The sequence below is a fragment of the Desmodus rotundus genome, chromosome 4 (genome assembly GCF_022682495.2).
Source record: "Desmodus rotundus isolate HL8 chromosome 4, HLdesRot8A.1, whole genome shotgun sequence".
Classification (NCBI taxonomy): Eukaryota; Metazoa; Chordata; class Mammalia; order Chiroptera; family Phyllostomidae; genus Desmodus; species Desmodus rotundus.
Genome location: NC_071390.1, coordinates 2,776,498 through 2,792,763, shown reverse-complemented (window position 1 = coordinate 2,792,763; position 16,266 = coordinate 2,776,498). Strand labels below are relative to the sequence as shown.

The 16,266-nt window shown below is 51.0% G+C and overlaps 1 long non-coding RNA gene across 1 annotated transcript; it reads left to right on the top strand.

Moving 5' to 3' along the window:
* Positions 1–166: 166 nt before the first annotated feature.
* On the top strand, positions 167–3,457 carry LOC139440837 (uncharacterized). The gene is made up of 3 exons (XR_011651080.1): positions 167–295; positions 514–691; positions 2,098–3,457. It is a non-coding gene; the product is annotated as an uncharacterized lncRNA (long non-coding RNA).
* Positions 3,458–16,266: the final 12,809 nt, after the last annotated feature.

Genomic DNA, 16,266 nt, shown 5'->3' with positions numbered 1-16,266 from the left:
CTTCTCCCGATTCAAAAGAAAACAGAGTTTCAAATTTGGCGCAAAGCACTGCGATTGGACGCGACGCGGCAGCGCTCAACCAATGGGGAGGGGCGAGGGCGGGACGAGAGCGGCTGTCAGGGAGGGCCCGGCGGGAGGGGCGGGCTCCAGGTGCACCCGCGAAAGGCGCGGGCTCTGGGTCCCCACCCCGGACCGCACAAAACGGGCGGGAACCCCTCTTGCCGCCTCTTCTCGAAGGACCGAACGCAGTGGTGCAAGGAACAATTGTGCAGAACATGTCCTTCATTGCTGGAAGGTTTAAACATTTCCAAAGTTTCTATATCTCCCCAAAGATAGGCAATTATTGTAAGCAATGTCTGTGTCTTTTCCCAGCTACACGTGCACTATTTTCTCCCCCAAACACAGAGAAAGATCGTAACAGACACGTCGTTCTACACCGGGGCTCTCGGCCTAATGAACGCGGAAGCTCTGTTTGTACTGAGCACATCCTTCCCTTTCGCTTTTGTTTTTCAGGCAGCAGCGTTCGGGGCTTGAGAAGAAGCCGCGGTCTACCTACCCTCTACTACTGTCGCGGAGGTCGGTTTCCCATGGGTCCTGGTTAGAAAACGTGCTCCAAATTCATCACCTTGGGCTCGACGAAATGCATGAATTCTAGAAAACCACAGGAGTCCTCCCAGGAGCCGCCTGCCTGGTGGGTGAGGGGGGCTTCCGTGGGTCCGCGTGGGGTTCAGTGAACCGTCCCTCCCGCTCCCCCCACTCCCCTGGGGGCTTGGCTCTTTCTGGTCACGATTCTCACCCGTGGTCTGCGGACACCTGAGGGTGTCTGAGACCCTTCGCAGGGCCCCTGAGCTGAAAGCCACGTTTGTAAGAACCTCGGACGTTCTTTGCCCTTTTCGCTCATTTCCCCATGAGTGTAGGAAGGGGTTTCCCAAATGCAGAGGTGGAAGTGAGAATCCAGCTGTCTTTCACTAAATCGGGAATTACAGAGAATTACAGAAATATAACGTAATGCCGCTCGTTGCTAATTAAAAAAAAGACACCTGTGTTTCAGTTCACATGAAATGAGTTCATCGCTGCCTTAAAACGGACAAATAAGATGTTTAAGGTTATTCAGTTAATAACCTACCTAAACACAAACTCTCATTGATTTTTGAGACGGTTTTAAAGGGGCCCTGAGACCAAAAAATTGGAGCCTTTTCTCCTGAGGCTGGGAGGCGGACCGCCCACGGGGGGCGAAACACTCCCAGGGACTGCGGAGAACCTGCAGCGCTTCCCACTCTGATTGTCTGTGACGAGGCTGGCGGGGCTCATCGAAATGCCGGGGTGCTATTAGCTTTCTTTGAGGGATTAGTTTCCACGTCCTCCTGCTTCCCACCATCACAGAGAGCTCGTCCCCATCAACCCGGCAAAATGCTATTTTTGTCGCTCCAATTACTCTGCGTTATCAGGGACGGTTCCTCCACCCTCCTCGGGCAGCCCAGTTAGAGCTAGCTGGTGCTGGACTCCCTGCCATATAATCTCACCAACACCGGCCCTGCGTCGCTGGGGCGGCTGCGACAGCCCCTGGAATCCCCCCTCCTCCAGCCAGCCTTCCAACCGGGAGGCCAAGAGTGGGGGTCCGGGGATGGGAAAGGTGGCCCGGGGTGGGGGTGGCGTCCTTTTGAAATGGACCCCCTGCGCTCCTCCCTCCTAGAGGTCAGCTGTCTCACTGAGACCCTGAGACCCCTAGAAGTCAGGGGGCTGTCAGCTCCAGCCCCCTATGCCCAGGCGCTGACAGGGAACGGAACGACTGCTGGCCTCAACCACCAGCCCCGTAGTTGGATTCACTCCCTGGGGCCCCAAGCTCCTGTGGGTAGCCCCTGTCCTTCCTTCTGGGCTCCCTGAGCAAGATCCCAAAGTCATTTCACCCAGGCCAGAAGCTGGACGTCTCCACCCTTCCACAGCCCAGGGAACCAGGTGATCTGTGGGGTGGCCCCTTCCTGACATCACAGCCTCTGTCCCCACTTGGTTTCCTTGGCCTTTTCCCCGAGCACACGTGGGACCAGCCTCTTCCCCTAACTCCGTTCTGTCTCCACTCCCTAAATCCTTACTCTGAAGATGGTGAGACACAACTCCGCTGACCTCTGGGACCCTAACTCAGGACCCTGTGTAGGGCGTCATCAAAGTGAGGCGCAGCAGATTAACTCCAGATCCAGTGACTTCCTGGCTGACACTCTGCCCTTCAGAGGTGGCTAACGACTTCTAGAAAAAAAGACCCGTCTCCTTCCAGGACCTGCGAGGCCATAGGAGGCCTTCGAGACCTCAGTCCTCTCAATCCTCTAGCTCCCTGTGCTCCCCAAAGGTGCCAGATCCTTCCAGCCTCAGCTCCCCCATCCCCCGAACTCTTCTCTGGGGAAGGACAGCGGGGGAGCTTTGCAGGAGGGGTGAACCCCCTCTCAGAGCCAGCCTGGGAAGCGGCAGCCTGGAAGCGGCAGCCTGGACGCGCCCTGCCCGGGGAAGACCTGCTCCGTCAGCCCTGCACGCCCACGCTAGACTTAGCCTGGAGGAAAGGGCCGGGATGTCTACAACCTCGGTTTAGAAAATAAAGGAACTGGGGCTAAAGTGACGCTGGAAAACAGAAACAAAATTTTGAGAACACGTTTTTTAATGTAAGAAGCTAATATATATTTTCGTTATCGAATATTTGAAAAATATACAAAGTAGAAAGGAGAAAAAGTCACCTGAACACACACAACAAATGAAATCATGTTTTTGTCTGTGTCATCTTTATTTTACAGTAGAAACATTCCATGTCTTTGCACACAAGCCCACGCCATTTTATTAGCATCATAACAAGTGTTTTCACATTCACTTTTGGTGAATAACACTGTAAGAAACCCATTTCCCTGTCCTTTAACGTTTGAGTTTCCCCCCAATATTTTAGTGCAGAGAGCGGTGTGATGAACTTACTGAGCAAAATCCTTATTTGGTATGTTCTTAGTTTATATCTCCCCCAGTGTAGTTGCTGGATCAAAGAATTTTGCCTCATACCAGCTAAATGCTTGCTTTTCAAGAGTATTGTAACAATGTGTCTATTCAGTTCAGTGCTTGAGAATGAATGCCTGTTTTCCTAGAGGCCCTGTGCATGGCCCATGTTCAATTTTCCACTGCTTTGATAAGCTAAAAATGGGCTATTATTTCAACGAATTTTAAAACTACTAGTAAGGTTGAACACTCTTCCTCACCTGTTTGAACATCTCATCTTTTCGACAATAATCTTTTTGTGTCATTTTCTTTTCTATCAGTTAATGTATTAGAGCTTTCCTTATCAATTTATTTAAAATATATATATATATATAAATTTGTGTTCTGTAGAGCTAGTAGCATTTTAAAAGTATGTTGTGATGCCAAAGCATATTGAAAAGCAACAGGTTGGATTCCTTTGAAAAGCATGTGTAGAGAATAAAACTCCAGCTCTTCTGAGAACATTTCATGTGTGGCTGACATCCCTGGTGCGGACAGGAATAGATGGGACTGAAAAACAAGCCATCTTCAAAGATGACCCAAAAGCCCACGGTGACACTCCTAGAGCGGGGTCACTTGAGTATAAAATGGGAAAAACAAAAGTAAAATAAGGTTAGAGAGGACGTTGGGTACATTTTGATCCTTGTCTAGGAATAGCTTCACTTCAAGTGGGGGACAATGGCACAGCCACGGGCAAAGGACAGCACAGACCTCTGACATCATGAAGAGACACTCAGAAGACAACAAATAAAGGCTTCAAAGGGCAGCTGGCATGGAAAGATACAAGTTTATGCGAGAATGTTGTAACCTCAGCTGTGCATGGTTGTGCCCAGTTGCACTAGACATAGGTAACTGACATGAAATAGAAAACTCATTCTCTCCAGGGCCTCCTGTTTGAGTAGCTAACAATCTGATACATTTGATTCTGTGTCTTCACAGTTCTTGGCCCAGCAGGGCCTGAGCTAGGGGTTCCCCCCGGAGAGCAGTTTATAGACCCTCCTTCCTTAAGGTGAGGGGTGTCTCTTTATGAAACTCTTCTGGGAGGGGGGTTTCACAAACAACTGCTTAGTATCTCGTTCTTACAAAATAAAGGGAAAGAGCTTTGAGTTTAGGGTTAGACACTTGAATTGCTTAAGAACAGAATAATAATCCTCAGTATTGTAATTACTTCAAAAAAGTTTCTACCCTCTAGTAATTTTTACTTTAACAAAATCCTTAGGGATGATCAATGATTATTGATCTGTACTTGTTAGAAGAGTATAGAATTCTAAGTATACACTGTATCTATCATCGATGAAGGCCTCGTTATCGTCTTCACTCAAATTCTGCCTTTGGGACACTGGAAACTTTTGAGTAAGGAAAGGTCGTTTTCCTTAAGAATGACTTCTCTTTCGCCAGTTTAAAAACATATTGTCCTCCGCATTTGTCCACTTGCAAAGCACGTTTGCCCTGTGGTGCACTGAAAACTTTGTAACTAGCAAGGCTTGCGAATTTGCTTTATAAATGCAGCTCTCTGACACGCAGGCAGGTTTCCACGAATGGTGGGTCCCCCTGGGGGACAATCCAAACTGAGCACCAGGGCAGGGACACTAGCGGCAAAGGTCAGAGAGGGTCCCTATGCAAATCGGGGCATCAGGCAGCCTGGAGAACGTGCAGGCCTGTCTTGAATACTTGTTGCTAAGAATAGAACAGGGACCCCGAGAACTCTGAAGCTAAAGGCAGGGTACCCTGCCCTAACCTCTCGTCCTGATACTGCAGGAAAAGCCCCGGCGCCCAATGAGGGAAGACACGTTTAATGAGTTTCGGTGGCGAATACTAAATACGAATGTGAGTGCAGGACTAAGACTCAGTGGGGGTTTTGAGAGCGTGTTCGGAGAGGGGGTGCGCGCTCTGAGCATGAGGCAGCCGCGCAGTTGCGGGGGGAGGGGGGAGGGGGGGGAGGGGGGAGAGCACATGGAAAAGAAATGAGTCCTGACTGCCTTTTGGGTGTGAGCTGGGAGTGAAAAAAATGTTACTTCAGAGAAAATGCTGTGTCAGAGAAGGTGGTAGCTGCTTTTCAATGACGCTCATTAGAAAGTTAAGGAACCGACAGACTCAGACGGAAGGGACCGAGGTATTTGATGAAGGCACTAGGGTAACTGTAATCGTGAGACCTGAGCTGCAAATATTTTAACTATCAAAACACAGAAAAGAGAGTGAAAGACTATATAACCATGTCTACATATCTTCAAAAATACGACAGAATTGGTATCAAACATATCAATTCATTCAAAAAGTTTCCGCATCCTCAATTAACCCATTAAAACAAAAAGATTGTAACCTTTCTGTATACTGCTGTGGAGTGGTTGGCTGCAAATATTACCCAGTGCAATAGGTAGGGTCGCGTGCTCCCCTTCTCTGAGCAACGGGCCGAGGGACGCCTCTGCACCCTCGTTCTTGTTAAAAGAAACGATGGAAAGCGAGGCCGCAATGTAACAACGGGGCGGGGCGGTGGGCACAGGGCGGGAAGCCAGATTTTTCTGAACCTACCTGGGTGATAGATAGATTTGGCTTTTGAATTGTATTACTATTTACATAAACATAAAACTAATCAAATAAAAAATAGAAAACCCTGAAAGTAGACATTAAATTGAAACTAACTGTATACCAGGCAGCAACACAGCCCGAGAGAGAGCAGCAATTTAAAGTGAGCTGAAAGACTGTAGCTTCAGGGTCCTTCCTTTGGTAACTGCTCCCTAAGCGCATTGGTGGAAGGATTGATGCCGTGATTCTGAACTTATATAATAGGATGCAGCAAATAAGCAACAATGCGAACATAAGGGAGACAGTTTCTCTGCGTAAGACAAGGGATACGGATATGAATTCAGAGGGTGAGGTGCTGTGTGACGACCCTGCAAAGGCAGAAGGGACCCTCCCCCCACATTTGGTTTGGGTGTAGAGACTGATGATGCCCCCCACCCCCGTACCCCCAGAGCGTATGAAAGTCTGTGACTCGCAGACCTGAGGTCCCTGGGCAGCAGGGCCGGCCTCTCCTGCAGGTCTGATGTGGCTTGAGAAGCAGCGAAGGAGACTGGCTCTGGTTTTGTTGTGACCAGGGGAGGGGACAGCTGGAGAGACAGTTGGTGGCAGGGCTTGGGGTTGGCAGGAGGGGGCGCCCCGCTTTCTCAGCAGCTCTCAGGGCATTGGGGAGAGGGGGAGAGGCGTGGGGAGGCTCAGATGCTGTCAGCAGGTCCAACACCCACAAACAGGGGCTGACTCCTTCCTTCAGTAAGAAAATTTGGAGTTGGAAATGTCAGTGTAAATGCATGGTATGTGGACTCAAAATTTAAAAGGAAAGACTTGTTTTGTGATATATTCACCGAAAATACCTTGAACTTACCCCCAAAGTCACGAGTGTCCTCACCTCCTAGATTATGGCCTCTCAGTGTCATTTCCCAGCAAAGGGGACCCAGTTTCCCTGTAGAAATGCCAGATGCCATACCGGAGGCAGGTGCTGTGCAGGTGACCTTACGACGCCAAAGAGCAAGGACCACGACCAAAGGACCCAGACGCTACTGTAAATAGGCCCCTCGGCGCAAAGGGGTGCAACTCCGATCTTCAGTAAAAATAAGTACTGCAGTGAGCGGAAACACACAGAATAAAGGGCATCCCTCAAGTTCACAATGGTTTCCTAAACAGAGAAAGAAGAGAAATGCAGGAACGCTTTCAAACACGCCCGTTGTGGCAAAGAAAGAAAGATCAAGTGTCCGTCTGCCTTTCCTGTGTGAACTGAGCCTCAACACAACCACACGGTTGATTTGGGAAAGTTTCTCTTCATAGAAGCATCTAGCAAACAGATGCCCTGATTTCTGTAGGGGAGCAGAGAGGTGAGACCAGGCGGAGGCAGCAATCTCACTGCGTCAGGGGGGCGGAGACTGGAACGGGGGCTGCTGGGAACGAAGATCTGTGGGGCTCGATACCCGTAAGAGGGAAGGGAGGGCAGGCAGCGACCCGTGTCGGGGCTGCAGGGGTCCTGGGCCAGGACCTCTCAAGGCCAAGGCGAGATTGCAAGCCTGGCAAGAAAGAGCTGCTGGAAGAAAAATCTGTCCACCTCGATTTTTATACCCAAGGTAAAGATTCTGCGAAAATAAGGGCACGATAAAGGTGTTTTCAGATAAAAATGGAAAGGACTAGAACTCATTCCCCAAACACCAGGGTAATGCAGTTTGCACTGTTACACACCAGGAGAGCTACAGTGGGGAAGACAGAGCAGCAACCACTGGCAGGGGGCCAGGGCAGCAGGTGGAACTCTCCAGTGCTGCTGGTGGGGGTGGGAACAGGTGACCCCCCACACTGAACCCATAGGCAGCTCCTTATAAAATTCACCGCACATCTTCGCTGTCTCCAGCAAGCCCACCGCTCCCCATCTGCCAAAGAGAAATGAAAGCAGGTTGCCACAAAAAGACTTTGCATGCTCAGCTCATTGGTTACATCCCCAAACCTGGAAACAATCCCGGTAACCATCAATTGGATGCTTCCGAACAGGATAGTTACAGGGTAAAACTGTTATATTCGCCTGGTGAAATACTACAAAGGAGGAAAAAAGAATGAAGTATGGGTATATGCGACATTGTGGCTGAATCTCAAAAGCTTTCGCATGTTGGGTGAAGGAAGCAAGACACTGATGAGCACGAGGTGTCTGTTCATTCATGCAAATTTCTCTGACAGAAGCCAGGCCAGTGGCTTCCGGCGCAGGCGCGGGCAGGGTTGGTAGGCAGACTCACAGGGGCTGGAGGGAATTCTCCGGACACCTTCCACATTGTGATGGAAGTATTGGAAACAGCTGCTGTTAACACTTCGGAGGGGCAGTGGGAGAAACTGGGGCAGGGACTGAATATCTGTGATAGCAAGGAAATAGTTTTGGTGTGAGAATAGCATTAGTGTGACAATGATAATGTTATGTTGAAAAGAGTCCTTATTGTTAGAGACACACGCTGGAATATTTATGGAGAAGAGATACAATGTCTGGGATTTGTTTCAAAACAACCCAGTGGGGTGGGAGGCGCCCTACAAAAGTGTCCTGGGCTTAGAAGAAGGTGACTGTCAACAGCAGGAGCTGGCTGATGGGCACATGGGGTTTATCAGGTTAGTACTCTTGCCACCTCCGCGTATGTTCAGACTTTTCTTTGGGAGAAAGTTTTAAAAGTTAAGCATTTCCAACAGTCAGAACACCAGGGAGCACCCCCTGGGTGGGGACGTGTTCTTCGGGGGTGCAGTTGCCACAGGGACATGCTAGCGGTCCTGAGGGGCCAGACATTCCAGCTCTGGGCAACGCCTGGATGTGCCCCTGTCAGCTCAGCAGCCTCAGTCCAAGTCGGGTCCCTCATCGCCCCTTAGGAAAGGGTGTCACGGGAAGAGACGTCCAAAGCTGTAGAGAAGTTTCACAAGCCTTTAGCTGAGCCAAACCAGCCACAGCTGCCAGGGAGCAAGATGTGCACTGCTCTGGAAACAGTGTTGCCATTTCTTTTGTGCGGTTGAAAGTCAGGAGGGGCGTGAGGAAGCCTGGGGTAAGTAAGGTGGGACCGGACTGCAGCCCAGCTAACGAGATTAGAGCCCTCTGGAAGGGGTTCGGGCTTACTTACAAGGTGTGCCCATTTAGGTGCAGACAAACAGGGGCAGGGCGGGCTAAAGCAAAGATAAACATTTTCCTAAAACATTATTGCTTGGGGTGTGACTCCCACCATGACCTGCCCTGTGAGGTTGCTTTCCGCAGAACCTTTACCACATCCCGCCACCCCCCGCCCCATTCACAGACAGTTTCTCCTAAAAAATTTAAAGCACCGTAACTGCTAGTTTTCCAAACAATAATTCGGCTTTCCGCCTCCGTTGGAAGCCAAAGATCAGGACACCTTCATCAATCAGCCGGGCCTCCACCAGCGTGGCGGGAGCCCGGGGCGGCAGCCCTAGGCTGCAGCTTCCCCATCCCCACTCTGCCACTGAGGCAGCCCCCGCAACTCGATGGCTGGGGCCGCAGCGCCATCTGGCGACGGAGCAGGGGACCGGCCGCTCCTGGGGTGTGAGCGCAGGTCAGAGCAACTTGGGGGTGCTGTGGCCTTGGAACTGTGCTAACGACCCTGTACACAGCTAGTCGTGCCGTGTTTATGTGACCTGAGGAAAGGGACAGTGCCGTGTTCCACCTAGCGTTTGCGCCTGAGGTTATTTCACTTTTCAGATGCGTGCTGACCCCAGGGTTTGGAGACAAGGCAGCCAGCACCAACCGGGGACCCCGCTGCCCTCCCTCCACCGCAAACAAAACCACTGATGGGGGTACAAACCATCATCAACGGAAAAGCTCTCAGTGAGGTTAAGCGCAAGTCTGTTCCAACATATCCGGAGAAACGACGTTTAACTCTCTCATGAAGTCTTTCGACTGATGTTCAATGCGGAGCTAATTTTTTGGGGGGATAAATTACTACAATTGTAACAATAAGACTTTATTACTGGGAAACCCGAACCGTTTGTTATGCGCGCATTGACTTGTAAACTTTAGGCGCCTCTGCCCCAGGGCCAGTCTGTGCTTCAGGCTTTTATTTGGGGCTACGGCCTCGCCCCTCCTATGTGCGAGGCGGTGGGTGAGGAGGATGAAGACCACAGTCCAGGTTGTCACTGGACTCGGAGCCTGCAGGGAAGAAGCATCCTGGAGAGTCACTGGCACCTGAGATGCTACCCTGGCTGGTCCTGAGTGTTGGCCGTCAGAGGGACAGAACAGCAGGTCATCCAGAGGAAACCTCTGCAATAGGACAGCAGTGACCACCCTGGAGGTGTGACTTTGGGACACAGACAAGAACGACCCCCCTTTGGTTAGGTTCTACTTTTTCTGCTGCTCAAAATGTTTTTTGGGTAAATTGTGGAGAAAGATGGAACTGAGAGAGATGTGTGTGTGGGATGCTAGAATCTACAAGGAGACCCAGCAAAACAGGAATTATCTTCTGGAGGGTCGGCCCCTTGCAGGACAGGCTCCCCCTACAGGGTGAGTGTTCTAGGAACCCATCAGTGTCTGTGTGCCATCTGGCGTTGTTGTGAGAGGCTGCATTTGGCTCCAGTGAATTTTTTTTTTGAAGACTCTTTCAATGCATTGGCCCATTTCACGATGGGTCATTTACAAGTGCACCTTCCCACACCGCACTGAGTGTTCAGCAGTTTTTGACCAAAACCGGCGTGACCCCTGTGCCTCACACTCCCTATTCACCTGACCTTGCCCCCAGAGGCTTCTTTTCTTTCCCCCAATGAAAAGAAGCCCTCAAAAGGAAACGTTTTGCCGATGTGGAAGAGGTGAACCAAAAATTAGAAGAAGCACTAGAAGACATCACACTGACGAGTCCAAACAACTGCCCTGAGCAGTGGAAAACCGTCTCGATAGGAGCGTTTCATCCAATGGAGAGGACTGTGAAGGTGACTGACGTTTAAACGTGTAATACTAAATACACAATTTTTAATGGATAAATTCTGCTTTTTGGGTCCCACCCCCATATTTTTGTGAGCTCACTGAGCGGTGAGTTAGTGACCAGCCCTGCACTGTCTCCCCTTGTCCTTCAACACAATCGATGATGCTAATGACATCTGTCAGCCATCGCTGCGGTCCTGCTGTGAGCCAGGCGGACAATCCCCTCTGCTGCGCGCTATCTCCTCAAGCTTCTTGGCCACCTCGCGGGGAAGAGTCACCCCCATTTCACAGATGGGAAGTTGAGGCCCAGAGAGGGGTGTGGCTCGGTTCCCACCACGCACAGGGAGCGTGCAGCAGGGACCTGCAGGCGGTTCTGTGGTCCCAGGGCTCCGACCCCTCTCCGGGGGGCCCGCGTGTGCAAGCACCCTGTCTCCCTGTGCCTCTGAGGGAGGGACTGTCGTCACCGCATTTGCCTTTTGTGGTGAGGACGGCGTCCCACGAAGCCCCTTCCAGGGGGCGTGGATGAAGTGATCCGACATCAGACTAGACTGAGGGGAAAGGCGAAGCTCTATCTGGCCCCAGCCTGTGTCACTGGTCCCCCTGCCGCGGGGACAGACTCGGGACGGCAGGAGCAGCCACGTCTGCTGTCTCACTGATGCGACACAGTCACCTAGAAACTCAGAAGAGCTCACTGGGCTCTGGCTGTTTAACATAAACACAGGGTCGACATTTTGAAAACATTCTCTTTCCATTAGCAATGTGTACTTGTAACTGAACACTTATTCCAATTAGGAGCAATGACCAGGCCTATTTCTAAAACGTTACAAAAGGGATTCTGTTTTTTTCTTATGTGCTGCACAATATCCACAGGTCTTCTTTGGGCGTGGAAACGAGCCTTCGTGACTCATCAGTGGCTTTGGGGAGACGTGGGCCGTGTTTACGCTCCTTCTTCACTTCCTGTCTCTGGGGTAATAACCGTCCTGCGCGAGCAACAGCGACACCGCTGTTTGGGGTTTGTTCTGAGAATTACCTGAGACGAAGTGTGTAAAATGGCAATCACAGGCTGAACTATGCCCTCCCCTCAATTCTTAGACCGAAGTCCTAACACCCAGTATCTCAGAATGTGACTGTTTGGGAGATAAGGTCCCGAAAGAGGTGGTTTATGTTAAAATGAAGGCACAGGGTCAGTCCCAATCCCACGGGACTGGCACCCTTACAGAAAGAGGAGGCCAGGACACAGACGGGCACAGAGGGAGGAGTACGTGAGGACGTGGGGAGAAGGCGGCCGTCTACCTGGAGAGGACAGAGGCCCCAGGAGAAACTGCCCCCGCTGACACCTTGATCTTGGACTTCCGGCCTCCAGGACCAAGAGAGGTTATGGGTGTGGGGTCTGCTCAGACCAGCACTAGGGCTCTCCCAGCCCTAGACCATAGGAGCCCCTTGGGAAGTCCTCTTCTGGGGGCACCAGAGCCAATGGATTTATGACCTCCTGGGGTCAGGAATTGTGTCGTCTCATTTTGGTGACTTAGAGTGTCTTATTCCAGACCAGACTTCCTGGGGACCCCGGGGACATGTCTTTAGGAAGGCTGCATAAGGGTCTCAGTTCCAAAGCTCCTCCTAAACTGTGAGCACAGTCCCACCAGCCCTCCCTGTTTCTGTGTTCCTAGTGCTGAGTGCATCTTCTCCTGGTTTCACAGCTCACCTGTGGCTTCTTGGGGAATAAGGGCACGCAGATAATGGCCAAGTCCTCAGAAGGACCCTGGACTCAGCCCTTGGCTCATGGCCAGGACACATATCCCCACTGCTAACTCCCACTTTGATGGAGGTGAGTGTGGGGAAAGCTGACCTCCTCCTGGTGTGCTCACTCCTTGGGGAGGGCCCCATGGACTGGACTCTGCACCCCATGTTCCTGCTCACCCCAAACTATCTCTGTCTGTCTTACATATGATGTTTTATTTTATTTTTTCAAACTTTCCACCTGGGGGGTTGAACCTGCAGCGTTCTGGTATATGGGATGACACTCCCACCAACTGAGCCACACTGGCCAGGGCTCTTACATACTGTATTTTAGAAATGAGCATTTTTAAGTTTAATACCTAGTTTAAAAAGTGTTACAAACAGACAGACCAATGACATTTCTAACTGTGGAGACATGTGAAAAACACCAGCCCATAGACCTCATTCCATCTGAGAGTTGGAGTGTCTGGGACAGCTCACCTGTGGGGGCTCTTTCCACACTGGGTCTCTGCCGCCCAGAAAAGGTAGACGTTATCTTCGATGTCCCTTCCCATCCTTCCTGGGCCACCGACCAGCGTGGCAGGTCCCTCGTCTGTAAGGGGAACTCGTAGTGGCGGGTCCCTCGTGGACTCGTTATGAGGATTAAATTAGTTCATGTGCATTTAGAAGTGAGACACTCACATGTTAAGAGCCCCGTAAAGAGTCTCACTGCTGATACACTTGAACTTGTTGTAACAGGGGATGCGGTTCTGTCACTAACAGACCCAATGCTCTTGAAGAGACCTCCCTCCGCGACAGTGGGAGGGAGAGAGGAGCGGCTGGATCTGCTGAGGTTGGAGGGCTTTGGGGGTCCCGCCAGGAGGCAGCAGGAGAGGGTCCGCCAATGGGGGAACACAAAGTCTAGCTCTCCTTGAGCTTGGGGGGGTGGGTGGAAGGGGGGAGCAGACAGGTGAGGGGGCAGAGGGAGGCTGACGACTAGTGAGGGAGACCCTCAGGTCAGAACCTGGCCATGGAGCCGGCTTGTTACAGAAGGGGCTCAGGGGGCTTGGGGTGTGCAGGGGATGGGCCTGGCCTTGCACTCAATTTGGGCCCAGGCTTCTGATCACTTTCTCTTACTCTCCCTGGGTCTCTTGTCTGGCTGTCTCATCTTCCCCTTTCCCTTTTCTTCAAAACCAGATGAGGGTAGTTAGCCATGGGTGCTGTGGTGCCTACCTCCTTGTCCCCCTGCCCCAACCCCGCCCAGTCTGTGGCCCACCGGAGGCCCCATGTGGCCTGTCTCCAGATTTAACATGTCAGAAGCGTCTGCCACGATCACTCAGTATCATTTGCTATGGTCACGACCTCCGTTTCAGAAGCCACGTGGCCTCTTGTTCCCAGAAGTCTATGTTTCTCGGCTCGGAAGCCAGCTCTGACTTGTGCCCAGTTGTTTGGGTGGTGGGTGTGATAATAAAGCAGGAGGCAGGGGGTGAGGGGGTGAGGGGGCCTGTCTCCCGGGGGAGGGCTGCGACCAGGGGAAGCCGAGGCCACGCTCCCTCCGGAGGAGACGCCCTTGGTTTTGCAACAGGAAGCTCCTGCTAAACCTGAGGCAGCACTACTTTTGGATTCAGGTCAGGTGAGGCTGAAGTTCAATGGCTGCTTTGGGGCTGGCTCTTCATCGTGAGGACCGGACCACCGACACGACCTCCTCTGTAAACACAGAAGGTGGTTTATCGTTTGCTTGCAGGCCGCTGATTGGGGGCTGTTGACTTGGGCATTTTCCCAGCAGCTACACACAGCCAGGGCCCTTCGGAGCTCAGCAAACCATCGTTATTAAAACCAGGAGTTATTAGTTTCCACGCCAAACAGTAAATCAGTGGGAGTACTTTGCTGGCTGCATGAAGACAGGTCTCTGTGCCAGGGTCCTGGGGAGGCACAGCCCACCTTACAGCGCAGGGCCTCACGGGGTGGGGGGCGACAGGCGCCCGCTGGCGGGGCTGGGCCAACTGTCGCACCCACAGTTTCCCCAGGAGCGACGGCGAGAGGGCTCCGTTGACTGGAGCCGTCCTGCTCAGGAGCGCCACTTCCCCTCCAGTTCCTGCAAACTCAGGCGGAAACAGAAAGATGAAACGAGGCTAGAACGAGTGGGTTAGAACCGCTGCACTTATCAAGGGGTCTTGCCAGAATAACCAGACCCGAGTCTGGATGAGGGCTGTGGATTCAACGACCAGTTCCCGAGAAATACAGGGATGGAGGGACTCCTAAAGAGGACCCCAGTGAGGGAGACCCTATGCGACAAGCGGTTTGTCTTCTTCAACAGTGAAATGAATAGAGATAGACCTAGTGATGGGGAGGGGGGGAGGGAGGACGAGAGAGAGAGAGAGAGAGAGAGAGATGCAGCATCTCAGCCAATCACAACATAGGAAACGTATTGGCATCTTGACTCAAGTTGTAGAAAACATCACCCGGAACGTTCATTCATTCACGGAGCAATTGGAAAGTAGAACTCTGACTGAGTATCCGATAATACGAAGGATTCTTGTTCACGTTTCTTAGGTATGACAATAATCTTTTACAGGTTAAAGACAACCTTTCTGTTCCGAGATGTATCCTAAAGACCCCCAGGCTGTGCAGGACTCACTCCACGATGCCGAGGAAGGACGGAGGGAGGGGACCAGCCTGGAAACAGCATCCGCCAGGAGCCGGTCCTATGAGGCTGGCCCAGGGGACCCGGGCTCGGGGGTTCTTGTGGCAGTCCCTCTTTACTTTGTGCCTGTTGACTTTTCCGTGATAACGAAGTTCGAAGGAAGCTGCTCTTGCTTCCCGGGAGTGACTCAGAGCAGCTCTCCCGACTACAGCTCTCTGCCCACCTTTCTCTGGAGGACCCTCCAGCTGCGCCTTCCCCCCAAGCCCCCCGCCTGCCTCCTTCTCTCTCCCACTCATTCTTAATTATCTGGAGAACGCCTGGGGCGAGGCCCCCTGGAAGCTGGCCTCCTTGGCAAGGTGCTTCGAGGACTTTCCATTTCGAGAAGGTTTCTCTCTAGAGTACATAGAAACCAGAGCTTTCAGTGGCTGGGGGTCTCTTCCCCATGGGCCTGGCCACAGAAGCCACTGCCACTCGCAGGGGGTGGGCAGCAAGGTGCCACCTCCGCAGCTCAGGTACATTACCAGCTGAACCCAAATGATTCGCCCTAATACAATTTTAAAACAATTACTGAGCTAACCGGATGCAAATGAAACAAAATGAACCTATAAATATATGTGTTTTTCAAATTAGTAATTGGATTTTTTGATGATCTTCGGTGTGACATTGATAAGCTGCCTCTCATAACGGTCTAATTAGGCAATATGGAGACTTCGGCACCCGCCTCTGTCCTAGTGGCTTTTTCAAATGATGTTTGTAAAATTTGCAATTTCATATTACAGATTAAAAATTAAAAACTGCAGGAGGCTAACATTAAAATGAGAATTCATTTCAGGGAAAGCCCTGTAGACAAAATTCACCCTAATAGAATTGTGCCTAAGAGGCTGCAAATCACTGCGTCTTGTCACACAGGGGAAGGCTTGTCAAATCCAGTATTGTTGGTCTGTACTTCTATTCACAGCATTCAACCCATCAGCAAAGCCACTTTGGGGAAAATGTGAACATTATCAAAGAACAGTAAATTAGCAAGAAATTAAAGCATATACCCTTGCATTTCCAAAACAAAAGATCCCTTCATTAAAAACCTTTCATCAGTGGTTTAATATTCATAGCAGTAATTTGCATAACTAAATCAGTTTTCACTGATGAGAGACGACCAAAGTTTTCCCACTAATTTCTTTTTTGAATGAGCTCTCTAGTTTTTTTGATTAAAATTTCACACCAGTAGTTGAACAGAATTGAATACACGGCTTAGCCGTATTTGCAAGTAGCATCATTTAACGCACCAGATTAAAAGTTATTGCTTAGGAGGGAAGGTATTGTTCACCCAGCTTTGTTTACTTTACCTGCCTGTGTTTTCTCTCTCCTTGGAATTTGGGGAAAAGCTCGTCGGGGGCAGGATGGAGCTGGTGGACTTCTGACCTGCCTTTTGGTGCTTTTGAACCCACAGGTAGGCACTGCTGGGTCAAGTAGCCCCTACGAC